The 15191-nt window shown below is 41.2% G+C and overlaps 1 protein-coding gene across 1 annotated transcript in view; it reads right to left on the minus strand.

Moving 5' to 3' along the window:
- The window catches only part of LOC123240815 (leukocyte immunoglobulin-like receptor subfamily A member 2), an 82100-nt gene that overhangs the window by 33467 nt on the left and 33442 nt on the right, over positions 1 to 15191 (minus strand). The gene's annotated exons all lie outside the window — the stretch shown is intronic.

Here is a 15191-nt window from a genome sequence, read left to right on the forward strand (position 1 = left end):
GTGACCAGAGGTCACTCTGCACTAAGTTTGCTAAGCCATGATCTCTCTGATAAGGTTCATTTCTCCTCCCTCTCTGTGGTTCCTAATTGATTGATGGCCCCATGTAGTGGGTGTGCGTGTGAGGGGCTGGGAAGGGTGGCTTGGAAATCATTCCAGGGTCAGAATGATTGAACAATTCTTGCTTTTTTTTTGGAGATAATTTAGAGCTTGGAGTCTGGGAAACATCCCCAGAGAAGTGTTATGTGCAGTGTCACAGCTCTCTCCCCGCCCCCCTCCATTAATTGGCAGGTGTTCATCTCACAGGGTCTATGAATCTGACCCTGGTCCCCAAATGAGATCTTGCCCTTAGCCTGTATCCTACTTCTAGTCCTGCTTCTATTAGACAGGGCTCAATCCCTAACCAGACAGAGATTCCCGTGTTCTGGTAGTCAAGGAGTTAAAACCAAACCACAGGACAGGACATGGATTATTGGTTAATTATTGGGTTTTGACTGATTAGTAGTTAAGAGTTTTATTAACCATAACAATAACTAATATAACCAAGTTCTCAGGCTTAGATTCAGAGTTATTCTGTGTAAATCTCATGATACTTCCAGGTTATTATGAATGCAGCTCAAGAGCAACCATGCCACTTGGAGAAGATAAAAATGAACCAAGGATGATTCGACCTGGACTTAAGATGTTTTTCCTGGCACTGGGTTCTGCTGGTACAGGGAATGGTGAGTTTCCAAAGGATATTCTAGAGAATGACTAACTCTGTATCCCTGCCCCACAGTCCCATTATAGTTTTATTTTAGTATTCATTTAGTATTAGCCATTATTTATGATGAATAAAACTGGGTTATTTGAGTATCTTTTATGACTTGCTGCTTTCCCAACTGTAGAGAATGCTGCTCTGACCGTCAGAAATGTCTTGAGTCACTGAAGGGCCACTGACCCCTATTACTGGGAACTGCTACCCTTGCCAATAAATCTATGATGCTCAGATTTTTTTGCTCTTCTGTTGCTCTTTATTGAAGCCTAATCACAAGAATAAGGGGCTTGATGGGTGGGCAGATTGGGACCTGCTGGTGTAGGGCCCACGGTGGTCTCTTCTATAGTATTTAAAGTAACTGTGTTAGCTTCAACTCATCCTCAGGATTGTCTAGACCTCTACCTTCTGTAGATTTTGAACTCTGGATCTCAGTTTCCTAACGTGTACTCAGATGACTAGAAGAGGTCCCTGAGAAAGGGTTACTGCCTCTGTGACATTGTTGTTTAGGAGCCCCTACCAAGTGTGCTTCCACAAAATCATTTAGCCAGTTGTTTTCTCTGCAATGCCAATTATAAAACTGAACATAGATTTTAACTATTTTAATTTAATTATTTAATATTATTATTCATAATATGTAATATTATAATATTATTCTTTAATATTATTTAATTTTAATTGTACTTTTAATACTTAGTCAAGCTTGGAAAAGTCAATACTTCCCTTATCCTTGTAACTTCACTCTTCACTTGCATTTCAGAAATGAAAGGACAAACGTCATTTGAATCTCAATTAGATTATTTTAGTGTATATCTCTACCCTAGTATTGGCCACCTTTGTGCCTTCACCCAAAGAGGACCAGCTCCTCTGGTGTCTGCTTGCTGAGGTCTTTTCGGGGCTGCTCACCCATCTTTGGTGTCCAACTGGTACTCGACTCTCGTGGCTTCTATGAGCTATTTCGTGGCGTGCAGAGAAACCACACCAAAGGAAACCATTTTGGCAAAATAGACTAAACCAGATTGAGGGTAATTTATGGGTCACAAACCCATCAGTGAATCAGGAGGATTGTCTGCCTCAAGCATGTGAAGACTCTCTGGCTGAATGAGTGAGTGAGAACAATTTATCCCGAGGACCATGAAGGCAGCTCAAGTAGGTGCCGAGGATTGCTTAGGGCTTGGTCAGACACAGAAGGCACCAAAGTCATCTATTGCATGCTGGGTCATCACTATTTACCTTGATATTTGCCCTGCCTCTGGGCTGCAAGGACTTTGGAAGAGAGAATGAGATTGATGACTCTGTGTAGCTCTTCCTTACTTAACTCCAACTACAAATGGCTCAAACTTAAGGACTTTTAGGCTGGAATTGCTTACCAGGTTTACATGAATCAGATCCATTTAGGCTGACACAAAACAGTACTTCAAGTTATTTGGGCCCAAACCCACAGACTCAAACACAAACAGTCAATGAACACTTATTAAGGACTTACTATATTCTGGACACTGTGCTCAACTCAAACCCACCAAGGATTTTTCCTGGAAAAACTTTAGGGCTTCAGTTTGGTTTTGATATTGTCTTTGTTGGAATGAGTCTTTATTTCCTGGCAGTGGCAGATTTTGTTTCTAAAATGGGTACATTTATTAGAACAAAACTCCTGAACCCCAAAGATTCAGTCATTAAATATTTATTCAGCACAGATATAGGAGGGACTCTGGGTTAGATTTAGCTCCCACTTTCAGAGCTCCCATCCTTGTCCCCAAACTTGAGGGACAGAGAATAAACATTCAGAGCCCCAGCCTGGGAACTGGATGGAGAGGGGGAAGCCTGACTCCAGGAGTTCTAGGCTATTGTTTTTGGTTGTGTCTTTCTCATAGGACCTTTATTTCCTTCTTTGTAAAATGGGGACTAAGGGTTGATGAAGGGATTTCAAGATTTCTTCTGGCTTTGAGGCTCCCTGTTGAAGGCCATGGCTTTCCTACTTCCTAGGTCTTACTAAAGCAAAGCAGGGCAGAGAGTGTGGGAGTCTTAGTAGTCATCATCCTAGAGTGTGGTCAGCACTAATTCTACCCCAAGTTGCCCAATCCCCTGTACCTGCTGGGGAGAAGGAGAAGCTCCTTCCTCTTTGTGGTTTACACTTCAACCAGGGAAATGGGTTGGGTTTCTTGGAAGGAGAAGCCAGATAAGGACAAAAAGCTCTATTTGAGATTTGGCTCCATCCCTGCCCTTCTTTGGAACTTGATTTCTTTCTCTGTATAATGGACAGGAGGTCAAAGCACCTTCCCTGTTCTATGATTCTTTGATTCCCTGCAAAATCAACAAGCCAATAAACATTAATTGAGCACTACTGTGTTGCAGGAGGCCATCAAAGTTCATGATGTTTGCACAGCCCTGCATGAGTTCTGACAAACCAGCAAAGCAGGTGTCAGAAGGATGGATATCTCTCACTCAATTTCCCCTATGTGACTCTTTTCTCAATAGTATTCACTTTTACTGAAACTATTGCAATCAGTGCTCTTATTCAGCCCCAAGGAGATACAGAAAACCAATACAGGTTCACGGCAAGAACAACCACAGTCACAGACTACTCACTATACCAAAATATACCCCTAAACAAACCCCCATCACACAGAAACTTCCCTAGAAGTCACTTCACAACAAACCAGCATATAGTGAGTTAATGTTAAAGATTTTAAATCTCTAACTCAGATTCCCATACACAGGTGCCTGCAAGAACAGGTCAGAACAGTCTCCAAGTTTCCCCCCCTCCCAGTTCCGATTTGCTACAGTAATTTAATATAAAAGAACAATGAATGAAATATGAAGAAACTGTCTCCCATGAAAAGGCCTGCACGTTCTCACCACTGTAGCCCAAGAGATACGTCAAACACACCAAACATATTGTCTCCAAAGATAAGATATATGGTGGGAATGGAATTCATGCCAACATTGATGTAATCTTGAGAAAAATGATATAAAAACTAAAATCAGCAGATGGCACTTCAGATCAGCCACTGCAAACCTACTGGGTCTCTGGCTCTTCTCACTCCATTTTTGCTCAATTGTCCCACCCCCAAGGGGAACTGGACTGCTGGTAATCCCCTTCTACTCCCTAGCACTGTGTGCCAGGCACTGTGCTACACTTTGGGGATTCACAGAAAGGCAAAAGACAGTCTCTACCCTCAAGGAGTTTACCAGCTAATGGGGAAGACACCATGTAAAGAACATATATGTATAAACAAAATAGGGCCAGAATATATTGGAGATAATTTTTGAGAGAAGGCACTAACATTAAAGAGAAGCTGGAAAGGCTCCAAGTAGAACATGGGATATAATTTAATTTTTTCTTTTTTTATAATCCAATTTTATTTTTATTTTTCCATCTAAATTATTTTCCTCCATCTTTCCTCTAGCCACTAAGAATGCAAGAAATATGATACCCACTATGCATTAAAGGCATGAAAAATATTTCTGCATTAGCCATGTTTTTTTAAACTTACCTTCCATCTTAGAATTAATAGTTTATTGGTTCTAAGGCAGAAGATAGGGGTTAGGCAATGGGGATTAAGTGACTTACCCAGAGTTGGAAAGCTAGGAAGAATCTGAGGTCAAATTTGAAACCAGGACCTCCCTGGGTTCTGGCTCTCAACCCACTGAGCCACCTGTGTGCCCCCTGTATTAGCCATTAAAAAATTAAGAGAAACAGAAAGAATGCTTCAATCATTCAACACATCAGTTCTTTCTTTGGAAATGGATAGCATTTTTCATCATGAGTCTTTTGGAGTTGTGGGGGATTTTTGTATTGACTAGAGTAGCTAAGTGTTTCACAGTTGATGATTATTAAAATATTCCTGTACATTGTTCTCTTGGTTGTATCACTTCACTTTTCAACTCATAAGTGTCCTCAGATTTTTCTGAAACTTTTCCAGAGATAAGAGTTTAGCTGGAACATGAAGGAAGCCTGCATAACATCAGCTCAAAGATAATAATTGAATCAATGGAAGCCGATGAGATGACCAAATAAAAATAGAGAGGGAGAGGAGAAGAGGGTAAAGAACTAAGTCTTGCAGGACACCTATCATGAGTGTACATGATCTATTCCAAGATCTAGGAAAAGAGACAAAGAAGGAGTGGTAAGATAGGATGTCACAGGATAAAGTGATTGTCCAGAAAACTTAGAGAGAAAAAATACCAAATAGAAGAGGGTGATGGACAATGCCAAAGTTCAAGAAGAATGAGGATTGAGAACTGGGCTTGACAATGAATGTTATTAGTAACTTTAAAGAGAACAGTTTTAATGGAATGATGAAATGGAAGGTTGGAAACCAGATTGTAAGGGGTTAAGAAAAGGGTGAGAAGAGAGAAAGTGGAGGCACCTGTTTTAGGCAGCCTTACTAAGGAAGTTAGCCAGGAAAAGGATGGAGAATGGGCATTTTTATAGGCAGTAGGAAAGCAGGCAATATTGGATATAATTGAGAAAGTGGGGGTAATAGAATAGGTATGACTCTGGGCAAGTCACCTAACCTAGCCCTTATCATTCTTCTGTCTTGGTAGATACTTAGTATCAATTCTAAGACAAAAAGTAAGGGATTAAAAAAGATCTAAATGTGTCTTCCTTGTGAATGGCTGAGTTTTTGTAAATAGAAGTACACATGTGGGGGCCTGAATTCTCCTTTGATTGTTCTTTCATTGCTACCATTCATTCTACTTTTTTACTGAGAAAAATGAATCATTGTTAAGTGGTTAACCTTTGTGGCATTTTTAGATATTTGGGGAAAAAATGAATCCTGGTAGGAAAGGAAGACATCCAACAAGGAGGTGCCTACATAAGTGACTTCTTTTCCCATAAGACGAACCTTATAGTGTCATTCTGCCTAGTAATTTTTAGCTAAGGAGAAGGAAAGAAAATAACCTAGAGAGGATCATATCCCTAACTATATGAGAATACATTTTATGAGTCCACCAGAATCTAGGAAAGGCGATCCTTTTTATGAGAGTACATGCTGTTTCTATTATTCTCCTTCCCTCTTAACTTATCCTTAAAGGAAGATTCTACAGGTAGAGGGACTCTTCTCAGCTACCCCTATCACTTCTCTTTCTCCCTCTTAATCTCTCTCTTCATCCCCGCCAATGGCTCCTAACCAATATTCCTTCCACCATTTTTTTGAGAACTGAAAAACAAGTGCCCAAATAATCTTGTCTATCTTGGCAATAAATCTGTCTGACTAGTAACTATAAGCGAGAGGGATTTTTATGCTTTCCCCACCTATCCAAGTGTCTTGTTAAGGGAATTTGTCTCACTAAGAGACTGTGTTAGAATTCACTCCTATACAAGGACACTCTGGCACAGTTTTCAGTAAGAATTATTTATTAATTATAAAATGGGTAGTGAAATATTTGATTTATAGCAACAATAAAATATACAACTAAGAAGTACAAAAGCAAAAGCAATAAGAGCGTATATAAACCAAGAATACATCATCAAATCAGGGGAAACATCAACTCCTAGGTTTACAAGGCTGGGGTTCCCTGTACCGCCACCCAGAGTCCCGACTGGGAAGGTCCTGGGCAGAGTGTCCTCTCCACGGGTGAGACTCCAGAGGGCTGAGGGCTTGGTAAGGACCTTTATGGGGGTCATAGACAAAAGTGGCTTTTGGCCAGTGTGCTTGCATAACCTGCTAATCTTGGCAAGGAATGGGGCGGGTGGGATTAAAGCCAAAGATGTTGGACTAAACAATTTTGGGTCTGAGAATCTTCCCAAGAGAGGAGGCCAACCCTCCCTGAAAGATCCATGGGACTGTTTACAATTTTTCCGGAGTGGCGAGTTCCCAGAAACTGTCTGCACACAGTCAGACATCCACTTGGGGCTTGGCCAGGGTCCCAGGAGATATCCTCCTTCACGCCCATCCTTGAACCAATACCATGTGGTCATATCTAGGTCCAGAGTTAGGCCTATGCCTGTATAAGCTTTCCAAATTCATATATGAATCTTTCACCAAGTCATAGTTGTTAGTGATCTTTTCCCCCTTCTATAGCACCCAGAATATTTAATCAATAAATAAAATGAAGAAATTTCTTTGATTATAATAAGGACCAAATGTGATCTATTAGTAAAGAATGGGTTAATGTCATGCCTCAATTGGTGCCAAAGACTCAGAGCAAGGGCTGGCAGTCTTTTATACCTAGCTGTGTCTTCCTTCTGATTGGCCTAACAGTGCATCATTAGGACCTCCTCTGGAAGTTCCCATTGGTGGATATTTTAATGAGGGGGTAGGCTTAGAAATCTCATCTCCTTTCCTATTACTTCATAGTTATGGACCATGAGGAAGGACAACTTTCCTAAAACTTCACGAAGCTAGGCAAATGTAGCTTAACTGTTCTTATCTAAACCTAAAAATGGAAGACTAGCTACTTTATGAAACCCAGCTTCCTCTAGTAATCTTTGACCAGAAAAATATATGTGATCTCAATCATGTTTTCACTAGCTAAGTTTCTTCTGTTGTAGACCAGACCATCAAAATCTTGATGAGAGGAATAGCAAAGGCAAAAAGGACATGTGATGGGGAAGGCATTGCTGGGGCTAATTTTTAAAATAGGAAAAACAAAAAGTAAGGGTGCCTGCCTAGAGAGATGCTTTGGGGGATTGGGAGTAATTACTTTATTTATGTTCTTGAGAAACTGCCCAACCTGCAGAGGTTAGCATCTGAGGAAATTAATAGATCAATATGAAAATATTGGTAATAAATGATACAATTCAACATTCATTTTCTTTATTCTTCCCTCTGATCTACCAAGAGACAGTTTCTTCGATGAATCACTGATATGACAATGATAAATTTTAGGATTGACTCACCTACCATAAACACAAAAAGTCTGGATGGTACTAAACATTTCATCAAGAGTTTTTAATTATGATGCTGAAGTGTTAGCTCTGGGTGGATTCAATGTTAAGGCTCACAAATATTGCAGACTGAGCCCTGACTGGTCCCTAGACTGAAACCTAAGACTAGATTGGCTCAAAATGTAACTTCATTATGTGGCTCCGGATGATAACTGCACTCCAGATACAATTTTATAATCCCCAATAAAGTATCCTAGACTATAAACAGATTCCTAACTACTCCCTTCTCTTATCAAGGAGTATCTGAAATGTGGGAAGGGATAAGCATTTTACAAAGTAGCAAACTCCTGCACAGAATTTTGGTCTTAAGCAAACAAGAAGTCATTGCAAGATTTTTCCTTTGTGCCATTTCCCTCTCAGTAATCAATGATCAGTTTCCCCTTTAAAATATACTAATTGAATGCTTGATAGGTTTTCATTTTGTCACAATAACTCCTAACAATTTAAACAATCATTTCACGATTTTCATAAGTGATAGCCAAATAATTTCAGATCTGACTTCCTCTTAACTAAATGTTTCAAAATATTACAACATCTGATCCACAAGGTAGATAACGTAACAGTTTTCAAATCTGTATTTTTTCCCTCTTTGCCTTCTTTTAAAACTTTTGTTCATAATCTCACATCCAGGTAAAAGGGAAGTTGCTTTCATGAGACTCGGTGCTAATCAGATGACATTAACTGAGTCAGCCACATTTCAAAATTAGCTTACTAGAAAATCACTCATCCTGTCTCTTGTGGCTTTAATAGAGCTAAACCAATTTAGGTGGAATTTACTTCTTCCACATAAGCTGATGTGATCTACTTTTCCAGCCAGGCGTGAAGCTAGCTCTTCCACCTCTGAATCTAGTCACTCTCAGGTTTAATACCTTGTTCCATATTATTAGCAGAGCTAAAAATAGTCTTAAAATCATGTCAAGAAGCAAGTTTCAAACATAAGATAAAACAGCAAAGAGAAGAGGAAAAAAACTAAACCATTGGTATAATCTTAAGGAAATAAACTCTACATAACAAAAATAGTTAGCAGGCAACTTTTAGGCAACTCTTTATCAACTGGCTATATGAGCTAATGGTATCCAAATGACAAGATAAGCCACTTTTCTGTCAGTCTCACTGTAAGGGGTTCAACTTGAGGCAAATGAGGCAAGAGTGAGGTGATGGTATAGCAAAGCTTTGTTAGAGGAAAAGGGGGTGCAAAGGGGGATGGGAGGCCAATGGCAGTAGAAGTGGTAGTGGAGTGGGGGGAGGGGGAAGGGGGGAGCCACAAACCTGTGGATAGCCAGGGGTCTTCACCAGAATGGAGAAGGGGGCATTGTCTGGGATGAGGTAACCGGGATGGGCTCTATTGGCCAAATTTGGGTTACTTGGGTCCAGTTCACTGGATGGCCCTGAGGGGATGTGGAACCTCAGTCCCTGGGGGTGGGAAGTCCTCAGGCCTGATGGTCATTTGTCTAGGTTTGATGAAAAATCCTGATATCCTGCCAGGTTTTATTGGGGCTTTGTCTCATGGTTTAGAGACAGATGCTGCAGTGAGCATGGTGGGGCTATTGGTCTTGGCAGGGATTGGGGAAGAGGGGGGCTTTGGTCCCATGGTCTATCCCTTTCTGCCTATGCTGGTGTTATAAAAAAATAAGTATGTATTTAATTCTGTATTAACAGTAGTAGGAAATTTATATAATTCTTTTCCAGCTTGAATTCACACCTATTATTATTATTTACTAAAATAACTAAAACTTCTTTTTTAAAATTAATATATTCCCGGTTACATGTCAATACAATTTAAAATAATTGTTTTCTGACATTTTGGAATCCATGTTCTCTCCTCCCCTCCCTGTCTTCATCCTCCCCAAGAAGACATGTAATATGATATAGGATGTACATATATTATCATGCAATACATATTTCCACATCATACAGAGAAAGTAGACACATATTGCTTACAGTAGAGAAAAATTCATGGAGGAAATAAAGTGAGGAATAAAAATCTGCATTCTGACTCAGGTAGCTCTTTCTCTGGTGGTGGGTAACCTTTCTCATCATGAGTCCCTTGAGTTGTCCTGGATCCTTACACTGCTGATAATAGTTCACTCATAGCTGATCATCAGATATAATTGCTGTTACTTTGTACAACATTTTCCTGGTTCTGCTAACTTCACTTTGCATCACTTCATATAAGTCTTTCCAGATATTTTTGAGATCATCTTGTAGTTATTCAACTTCTAATATAGGTGGGGAAAGAGAGTAAAGGGGGCACCTGGAGAGAAGGTGAAGAAAAGAAAATCTGTCTTTGAGATCTCTAGCCCTCCCTCTTCATACCTTATTACTCCTTAGGAACCCTACTACTGCTATTTTCTTTCTTAGTTCTGGGGTCCTGGTTTTTCTTTCTACTATATGGACTTAATTTCCTTTTACATTTTCTCTTCTCCCTGGCTCAGTTGTTTTTCTAAGAGAAATCCTTTTGCTGAACTGTTTTTGTTATTCTTTGTTCCAATTTTTAAAAAAAACTCTTTAATGTGACCTAGAGAGTACTACAAATAACACCCAGTCTCCCTCCCCTACTGATAGAACTACTGGATTTAATGTGAGTGGACACCACTACCTAACACTATTGAGGTAGGTGGTGCTAGTGATGCTCAAGGTAACTGCTGGCGGTACCATGAGGATTCTCCTTCTGGACCTCAGAGATAGGAGTCAGGGTTTGACTCATTATTTACATACTGCTTTCTTCTCCACAGCTCTAGGAATGAGGGTATACCAGTAGTACCACTCATTTTACAAGAGAAAAAGCCAAGGCTGAGAGATTTAGGTGATTTGTCCACTGCCACGGATGAGAAATTCTGTGAGTCCAAGTGAAGGGTGACTCCTAATTCCTCCTACCAGCCTCTGTTCCCCAAAGTCTTCTCCTTCTGGTCCATGCATGTCTGCCACAAGACCAGATAGCTGGAATCTACCCTTTGCCAGCACTAGTTCCTAGACCTTCCACCTGGCTGGTTTGGAAGTCTGTGTGTTCTGCACCCAGGTGCTGTCTGCCCCATTAGAAAAGAATTAGAATAAGTTCCTGGAGACCAGAAACTCCCTAATTCTCTCTCATCTTTCTGTCTCTTTTTCTTTTGCTCTTTTAATATTTACATCTTGGTGCTTAATATAGTACCTGGCACATAGGCTACACTTACTACCATTTAAACAATTTGATTTAAAAATTATTTTGTTCATTCATTCATTTATTCCTTCACCTCTGCTTTAGGGTCTGGTCTGATCTGACTGTTCAGGCAAGGCATGGCTGAGCTGCATTTGGTGCCTCCTGAGGCTGTACCAGTTTTCAGATACCAAGACTCCCAGGATGATGAGGACCAGCCCAGTCAAGATGCCCACAGTGTAATCTTGGGTAGCAGCATCTGGGACATCAGAGTTTGTCACTGAGATATGGTCTTCCTATAACCAGACTCTGAACTCTCCTCTGTGAGCACAAATATCGTTAACCAAAATTGTTCATTTCCTCATCCCAGCCCACTTCTTCCTCCTTGAACTGAGTCTCCTTTGCCTGGGAGACTGGCTTTGTGGGTGAGCACAGAGGAGAGATCTGAAGGGCTGGGCATCTTCCTGCATCTTCATCCCCCTCATTCTTTCCTTTCTTCTAATCTGAGTTTATCCAAGCTCCTTTCTTCCCCCCAATCTCATAGTTTATACGTCCACTCCTCAATTCTCCACCCTCTGTGCTTGTTCTGACCTCATCACTGGAAAGAAACCGTCTATCTAAAGTCATCAGAAACGTTTTCATTGGGATTTGGAGAGTGTAATTTGGGAGAAAGCATGGTGGAGAAGAAAGTAGTAGGGTCTGGTGCATGCTCAGGGTGGCCTTGTGGAGGCCCCTGAGACCATGATGGCCAAAGGCATGAAGGAAGAGGCCTAGATGAATTGCCCCATCATCTTTTCTGCACCCGCATGCACAACTAACCATGCATGGAGAAAATCATAAAGCCTACCAGCTTCTATGGGATGCTTTAGTATTCTTAGGGAATAGTTTTTTCCTTTTTAATTACTGACAGATGTTGTCAATGATCATCCCTGCTGGGGCTTTGGAGAGACACTGAAGAGGGTAGGACACTTTTGTGTGTGTGGTCACAGCAGTAGCATTGGCAAAGAGGTGGAGGCTTGGAGAAAGGTTGGGCATGATCAGATTCGGCCAGCAGGTCCTTGGGAAGGCAAGGCTCTTCTCTCTGTCTGAAGTTTGGCAGAACAATTCCCTCAATGCTTCAATGACTCTTTGGGATCCACACCTTCAATGAGTCCCAGCTCTGTCTTCCCATCTGTCAGGGGATCCTGGAGCTCCTTTTCAGTGGTTCCCCCCACCCCCACCCCAGCTATGCTAAGCTTCAGCCAACAGGACCCCTAGGATGATGAGAACCAGCCTGGTTGGGCTCAGGCAGATGAGTTTGCTCTCCTTGTAATCTTGAGGAGCAGGAGCTGGGGGTGGAGATAGGAAGAAGGCTTCTCTGATTTCAAGGCCCCATAAATGTGAACCCAGATGTCCCCCCTACCTTCACTCTCAGCCCATATTCTCCCCCCTGGGCTGAGAAGTTCCTGTTACTCCCTGACTTTGGAGCCTGGGGATGTGAGTGAGGACTGAGACCCCAGGAAGAGAATCCTGAAGGAGGGGCTGAGAATCCTTCCTCTTCCTCCCCTTTAGTTCTTCCTCTCCAGTTCCCTGAGTCAACTGAAGGGCCCTTTCCTGGGACCTTCGATTTGACTTAATTTCTTCTTTTCCCTCTTCTTTTCAATCTCCTTCAATTTTAGCACTAGCTCGGTGGCGTGGCTAGAGCATTAGGTCTGGGTGAGGAAGAGCTGAGTTCAAATCCCACTTCAGACACTTCTCTGTAGATCCCTGGATATGTCACCTCAGCATTCTTAGCCTCAGTTTCTTCATTTGGAAAAATGGGGCTAATAAAGAACACTTCCTTCCCAGGGAGGTTATGAGAATCCAATGAGATTGTAAATTGTAAAGCACTGTAAGAGCTTGATAAATGCTGGTTATTATTACTGTTGGTATCAATAAACATTTACTGTGGACATTTATTAGGGGTTTGTCATGTTTGGACACTCCTATAAAATATGTTTTTTTGTGGCTGTACAAGTATAATTTGATATCAAATTGCTTGCCTTTTCAAAGAGGGATGAAGAAAGGGAGGAGGGAGGGAGAGTTTTGAACTTAAAGTTTTTAAAATGAATGTTAAAAATGATTTTTACATGTCATTTGAAAAAATAAAATTTTAAAACTTAAAAATAAACTACATTTATGATAATCAACTATGCATGACTTTATTATCAGTAACATGAGGATCTAAGACAACTTCAAAGGACTCATGATGAAAAATGCTATCCTCTGCCATAGGAAGAAATGATGGAATTTGAATGCATATTGAAGTATACCATTTTTTTACTTTATTTCCTTCATGAGTATTTTCTTGTAAGTGCAATATGCATCTTCTTTCATGACAGGAGGAATGTGGAAATATGTATTATATGGAAGCACAACCTATATCAGATTGCTTGTGGTCTCAGGGAGGAGATAGGAAAGAGAGGGAGGGAGAGAATTTGGATCACAAAATGTCAGAAAACAAATGTTAAAAATTGTTTCTACGTGTAATTGGGAAAAATAATATAAAGTATTTCCAGAGAGTTCACAAATAGGCTAACTGAGGAAGCAGATTTATTTGTCTCCAAAAAGTCAGAGACAGTTGAGATTCTAACTCTGGCTTGTTATCTAATGAACTTTTCAGCCTATAAGTAAATTTTCACATCCCATGGGACAAGTTTTGGTCAGGTGAAGTTAATATTAACAGAAGATGGGCTTTTAGTGAGCCAAAATTTGCAGGAGGAATGGCCCCAAGTCTCAAATAATAAAAGAAAATTTTTAAATGGAAAAGTTCCCATTATAGTTTTGTTCTTTTGCCTATGTGGGAGCTGCTTTCCATTTCAGAAAACCATCTCAGAAAACCACTATTCATTGTGGATGGGAGAATATTAATGAGGTGTTAAAACCTGGTTTTCCCTTTCAGCAGTAGGGAAAAGAAGAGAGAGGACAGTGAAGAGCACATCTTACCAGTATCATGGATCTGAGATGAGTGAAGTCTTCCTTAATTTCTGCACTTATGAAAGAAAAAAAAATCTTAGCTATAGCCTTTCCTCACAGTTTGTCTCCTAAGGCTATGGCCATCTGATTGGGTACTGCTATTCTTGAGAGTTCTGTGCCTCATGGCACCATATGAGAGAGAGCTAATTCGGTCAGGAAGCCTTGTCAGAGAGAGGACAAGTTTCTCTCTGCTGGTTTTCCTGGGCATCTCTGGATCAAAGCTAGCCATTAAGCTCTTGTTGGAGAGGAGGGCATGAAGATAATGAGAGGGTGGGACCATGATGGTAGGAGATGAAGCCATTAAGCTCTTGTTGGAGAGGAGGGCATGAAGATAATGAGAGGGTGGGACCATGATGGTAGGAGAGGAAGAAGTATTTTTTTCCTGGGGTCTTGACTGTTTGCAGGGTGCACTTTCCTGCAAAAGGGGGAGGCCTAGGGATAGGGGGGAAATCTAACCCATCTAGGAACAGGTTCCCTATGAACTCAGCCATTAGTGGACAGGAGCTCATCTGGGCACTATGATGATGGTTGACTCCATTGTTACACATTTAGAGAACAGGGTTGTAGCATTTCTAGTTCTTTGCCTTGTATTGTTTATTCTAATTTCTTGGCATAAAGGTATTTGATATGATGATGATGATGATGATGATGATGACGATGATGAGTGGTATCCTTTTAGGATTAAGTGGGTCAGGGTAGGATGAGTCAAATTTTGGGTAAATTTGTGGATTGCTGTATTTAGATGTAATTCCAGCCTGAGATGAGAGGAACTTGGGCCAAGGCAAACAGAGCAGGAACTTCTAGAAATGCCCCTGGATTTAGTAGAACTTGCCAACATATCTAAGGCCACAGCATTTGTCTTTAAATTCTGGGGTCCTTCTCCTGTGCAGGAGATGGGAGAGGGGGAGAGTGATCCAGGCAATCCCCCTTCTCACCTGAAGGCCAATCTCTCCCTCTCCTCCTCTGGAGGTAGGTGTGCTTTCTGCCCTCTACTATAAAACTTATCTCCCCCTCCCTACAGAGTAGTAAGAGATCAGTTGTTCGGAGGACACAAGTAACTCCAAATTAGTGATCCGTGACTGGCCTACCACTCTGAGGATGTCCAGTGGCCCAGCATTCCAGAGGACACATTCTACTTGGAGCAAAACCCTCTCTCTGACAGAGTATAAGAGAGAGTAACCCTGTTCCCAGCAGTTTTTAGGCCTTTTTGTTTTCTCTGCCCTTCCTTTTGGGGTGACCAGCAGGAGTCGAAACTTCTGTGTTTCTTACTGGGTAGGTAGGACAGGGTCTGCCCTCAGAAAGTTTAGAGGCTGAATTGGGGAGGAGCCTGCTTCTTCCTGGGGTCCCATGGGCTTAGACTGAGCTGACTGGAGGGTAGCATAGACTCTGGGCTCCACTGGTCCAGGTTGGGGAAG

This window comes from Gracilinanus agilis, chromosome 3, assembly GCF_016433145.1.
Source record: "Gracilinanus agilis isolate LMUSP501 chromosome 3, AgileGrace, whole genome shotgun sequence".
NCBI classification, from domain to species: Eukaryota; Metazoa; Chordata; class Mammalia; order Didelphimorphia; family Didelphidae; genus Gracilinanus; species Gracilinanus agilis.